We start from the raw sequence: 6,000 nt of genomic DNA on the forward strand, positions 1-6,000 counted from the left end.
GCCTCTTCCACCTCTAAACCACCTCACCTCCTTGCTAAACTAATCTGGAGACTCAAATGGCTCCGAACCACCCTGCAGCAATGATAGGTAGGATGGAGGCTAGGTGGGTGGTAAGTCAATTAAAACTGATGTTCCATGTGGACGTATGTTTCTACGTATGTTTCTATATACATTAAGTAAAAATGTGTGATATTGTTTTTGATGCTGCTTAACCCTGGCTGCCCTCCTTGACCATTCTTGGACATTTGCTTTATATTTTCTGCATGAATTTTGGTTGTGATCATTCCCCAGCCTGAATATTTGGTAGTGATGGATATTTTCTAATTAATTTTTGATTTCTAATGAATTGTAATTACAACACCTTTCACTTTAAGAAATCTCGTATTGCACAAAAAAAAGACCCTGAGGCACCAAAATCAATATACTGGGTAATAATACACTCGTTTGAGCTGGGTGGATATTTTATATTTATTTTTTTACAAATTCAAATGAGTTGTATTATGATAAAAACTGACATGTAATGGGTTCATTTTTAAATTCATAATTGCCTAAATTAATTAGATTTTATTAAAACAATAAAGAACAATGACCTGAAGGAATAGGTCAAAAGAATGACGTACAAATTGAAACATGACCATTTTTTGGTCATAAGGAGCAATTAGGAATTATTGTCTTAGAGGGGCATGAGGGTTAAAATTTGGAGATGTAGGAAAAACACCAAAAGAATAATTACCTGATATTCATGGAAGTACAGGTTGAAGGTTTCAAATACATATTTTCTTCTGTATTTGTGAGTTCAAGCTAAAACATGTTGTTCAAAGTCCTCATTTAAACACTGCTGTATGTCAAACAGTGCTGAGGTTTTACCAGATTATTGACTTCAAAAAGACTATGTTTTAATATTTGTCACCTCATACCACTACATCTTTGTCTCCTCAATATCTCATTGGGCCAAAGGTCTGCTTTCCAACAGAGGTGACATCATCTGGTTGGTTAGAAACTTGTTCATATAAGAATTGATGTTCTACATTGTATACATCCTTTTCTGCCAAATCTGCAGCTGTGCCTCTGGATCAGACTAGCAGTGTACTGTATGCCCTTGCTTGCTTTTTGTCTTGTATAAATTCAAATGGATTTGTATAATAAGGAAAGGTAAAGGTTGACTACACAGATGGAGCTTAAGGGGAGTGTAAAGTAAAAAGAGAAAACAGAGAATCAGAGAGGTTCAAAGAAAAGCATTTATTGGGAAGATAAAAAATATATTTATTTGAAGGTTGTATGGCCATAATACAGGATTGGTGAGCTCTCTTTAGGGGTGACTAAAAGAGTAGACGGCTGAGTCCAAACAAGTCAGACTAGAGGAGAACGCTATTATAAAAACTCATGCTGTTCACTGTCTCACCTCCATAGACTGGGTGAGACAATATTGGTGCTATGCAGGAGGTATTTCCTTTGAGATGCCAAAGTGAAACGGTAGACAGTTCAACCTTAACTTTATTTATTCATTCTCTCTCTTTTCTCCCCCTTTTTGAACTGAGCACATGCCAAAAACAGATCCTTATGATGTTGCCCTCTTATTGTCTTGTCTGCCCAGGTTGTTGTTTGTCATTGTCCGCCTAATAGGCTCCGTGTGTGTTGCTGAGCATGAGGCCAATTTTCCCACACATGAGTTCCTGGCCTCAGATATAAGGATTCTGTTCTCCCTCCAGACCATGAGACAGTGTTTGTGGTGGACCTTAATAGAACCTTGAGTCAAACACACACAGAGAACCTGCTGTTGCTGGCTTTATATTGTATATTATATTATATTATTATTATATTATATTTAGTATGTCAGTGTTTTGAATATAAAGGCTTGCTGTGTTTTATTTAAGACATGTGAGGCCATGCTTTTCACTCTGTCAGGAATGAGGTGGTGCAGATGTTCCATGAGTGAACACTAGGGGTGTGCAGCGACGTCATTAAATGCAACTGTATCAGTTCAACCAAAAAAAATTTCGGTGTCTGTATTTGGATATACAACTGGAAGTGGGTGTGGCTTATATTGTATTGTTTTTTTTTAGCTTTTTTGCAACAATAACCATAAAGGATGAGAACAGAAGTAATCTCATTACAAATGAGAATTAGAATCAAGGATGTCATGTTCATTCTGGCAATGCAGTTGTTGTGCCTTCAAAGCATCAAATTGATTTTATATTAGCATTAAAATGCATCCAGTAACTTCTAGTTTCCTGAGTGAGAAAGACAAAAATTCAACTAAACTACAACTGGGTTTTTTAAGTGGAGGAAATTAATGCATGCACTTTAAAACTAAAGTTTGTTAGCTTAATTCTAATGAATAGTTTGCAGGGGTTTTAAAGAAATCTGCCTGCCAGACACAACTTTCACTGCTGGACTATTAATTAATCCTCGCCAAATACTAGACATTGAAAGACTGCTACACCGCCGTGCAGAGAGAGACAAGGTCCACAATATCTAGCCCATAACTTCTGTGATGTTGACTAAATAAAACAACCTTCATTGAGGGCTTTTTAAGTGGAGGAAATAAAAACATTCCACTAATACGTTATTTTCTTAGCTTTATTTATACATTTGACAGAGATGAAGCCACAGATTACTGGATGAATGAAGCCAGGAGGGGCAGAGGAAGATGACTGGAGCTGCAGTGATTTAAGCGGTGCATGCTGCGTTAATCAAGCATCAAAGCAAAGTTGGACAAATGTTCCTCAAAAATCTGCAAATGTAAAACCCTAATTAATGGTGGCAGTATACAGGGCAATTGGGGGAACACCAAAGTCCTGAGGAATCATGTTTCTGGGATAAATGGTATGTAAAGTAGATATTATAGGCTTTGGCTCCTTTCATTTGTAGCATAATGATCACAAACAACATTTTTAAAGGTTCAAAGGGTATCTATTACTATTTCATATGAAATGTTCAAACCCAAGCACCGGAATCAACACTGAAACCGTGGATGCTGGATGCAATCAAGAATCCTGTGTTTTAAGCTATCCCTCTCAAATATGCTTTCATTTGAAGTGATTAGGGACTAAATCTTCCGTCCTCACTCCTCTTACGCTGACAGAACACCAGGATGGTTCCCTTGTCATCAAAAGCAGAATATCTACATAAAGCAAAAACTTTGTTGTAACACTGCTTTTATGATAACTTCCTTTAACAACTATCTGTATTATCCAGAACAAGCCCTTTTAAGGCTGTGAACTCAACTGAACCACTGGGGCGGCTGTGGCTGTTGGTAGAGTTGGTCGTCTCTCAAACAGAAAGTTTGAGGGCTTTTTAAATGAAACAGAAAGTTTGCAGCTCCTGCAGCAACATGTCTGATGTGTCCCCGGGCAAGACACTTAACCCCAAATTGCTCCTGCTGCTTCGTCAGCGGTGTATTATGTGTATGAATGGGATTCGTTCATTCTGATGGACATTTTATATAGCAACCTCTACCATCAGTGTGTGAATGTGTAGATGTGACCTGCGGTGTTAAAGATCTTTGAGTAGTCAGAAGACTAGAAAAGCTTTATATAAGCTCAAGTCCATTTACCATTTACCATGTACAACAGAGGCTAAGTTTTTCTCTGCCACATTATTTCGTTTCCAAATGAAATTAACTGATATTATTCCAGAACTTCACCTCCGTGTGAAGATCGGGTGGGCAGGCTAACCAAGGAAACAGGGTTGTAGAAGGATCCTTCAATTGAAAAGGAAAAACTAACTATCGCGATCGTGTTTGGCTTTATTGTGGAGAGTTGGGAGTGAATCAGTAGGGGTTCATACAGGGAGCAAAGCCCAAACAAGCAACTGCACTTAAGAAAACAAGCCCAAAAACCTGCAACCCGCGACTGACGATATTTGCAAGTGACTTTCCAGAAAAACAAGCCCAAAGTCGCTTATAACAAGCAGACCTGGCAACACTGGTGCACAGCCTCATTCAATAAATAGTGTTTATATGTAGCTGTATAGGACATTAAGAACAAGCTCAAGTCCATTAACCATTTACCAAAAGCACTAACTCAGTAAAAGCTAAAGGTTCCACCCTAATGTTTCAGATGGGTCTAAAACTACAAAGTTATCTTTTCTAGTTTAAACTTCTGCTCTAGAAAATTCAAAGCTTGCGGCGCGCTGATGGCGCAATGGTTAGGGCCATGTGTTGAGACTCTCGTCTCAAGCGGTAGGCCCGGGTTCACTTCCACCCGTGGCCCCTTTCCGCATGTCATTCCCCGCTCTCTCTCCCTGGTTTCCGACTCTATTCACTGTCCTCTCTCTGCATTAAAGGCACGAAAAAGCCCAAAAAAGCCCAAAAAATACATCTTAAAAAAAAAAGAAGAAAATTCAAAGCTTGGCAAAGCCATTGTGAGTAAAAGTAATATGGCGAGATGGGTAAACAAATAGGATTGCTGTCGTATACATATATATATACATGCACATGTCCCTGCTTACATAGATAAACTTAAAAACATATACCTGCACACATACAAACCCACGCACCCAATCAGGCAAACTGATACATCAATGAAAGAGAGTAAATAAGTTTAAACTAAATATACACTCACGTAAACGTATACCCAAGTTAACAGTCTTAAATCTTCACATACTGAGAAATACTGACATTTTTTTTTTAGAAACTTGCAAAAGTGATCAGTGATCAGATGAATTAAAGTTAAGTCTTTGTAAAAAAAAACACACTTCAAGTCAGAGTTGTCACTTGTGCCACAGAACATATTCAAATTAACAACTTGGGACCCTTTTATTACCACCCCTAGTGAGATATATAACAGAAGGGGGGGGGGGGGGGGGGTCTAGGCCTAGCTGCTAGCATGTGTTCCTGGATCAGGAAAACTTGTATTGACAACAATAAACCATGTACAATTTAGTAGCTCAAAAAATAAAAAAACAAAATGAAAACTAGTAAACACTTAGGGGGAAGAGGTGTGTTAGGTCCATATTTTGAGATTGGTTGTAATAGGTTTGATGAGGATGCATAAGTGGTCCAAGGTGTCCAACAACTTTTAAACTTCTTTTGTTTAAGTCGTAAAATAAATGTGAGTTTCTCCATCCTGGTGAGAGCTTTCTTGCTTGATATCAGTAGAATATGTCTTTTTTGGAAAAGCCCTCAATGCTGTCTGGCTTCAGACCTAGATAGAGCATTGCAAAATTGAACGAGATCGGCACTTTGAGCACCTTTTCCATAACGTTTTTAACTTGAATCCGGTAATTCTGGAGCAAAGGGCATTGCCAGAATACATGGTAATGGTTTGCCTGTTTCTCCCCACAAGACCTCCAACAGGATGTGTTTTTATTAACAAAATTATTTTGTGCAGGCGTTTTAAAGAAACGTATCAAATGTTTCCATCCGAACTCTCTCCAGGACAGGGCAGATGTACTTTTCCATTGTTGTTTGTGGAGTTTCCCTTCATACTTCAGAATGTAATGTAAGATTTCCTTCCTTTTCCCATTTTTCCTTTAAGTAAGTCGTGTCGTCCCCATCTAGCTCATTTAGACCATTGTACAACTTAGAAATGTTTCTAAGGCCTGGATCTGAATCATATGCCTTTAAGAAAACCTTCATATTGACTAAGTCATCCTTTCTTGTTCATTTATCAGTATAATGTCTAAGTTGTAGAAACCTGTAAAAGTCTCTGTTTGTTAGGCCATGATGATCTTTAAGCTCCTGAAAACTCTTAAAGCTGCCGTTTATATAGAGAGCGCTGAATTTTACCAGGCCGTTATCCGCCCATTTTTTTAATGTTATGTCAGTCTTACTGGGTATGAAATTGGAATCATAGGCTATCCATCGCAACAGCTCGAATGGTCCCCTGGTTCGATTCGATGTACTGTAATCACATGAAACCAGGGTTTAAGAGAAGTCTTTATCCAAGGATTGGTCTCTTTTATGCGTTTAATTAAAGCACTGTCCCCGATAACAGCTTGAAAGGGAATATCACTCAACAACAGACATTCTATTTCTTTCCACCATGCTATATAGGA

The sequence above is a fragment of the Labrus bergylta genome, chromosome 1 (assembly GCF_963930695.1).
Source record: "Labrus bergylta chromosome 1, fLabBer1.1, whole genome shotgun sequence".
NCBI lineage: Eukaryota > Metazoa > Chordata > Actinopteri > Labriformes > Labridae > Labrus > Labrus bergylta.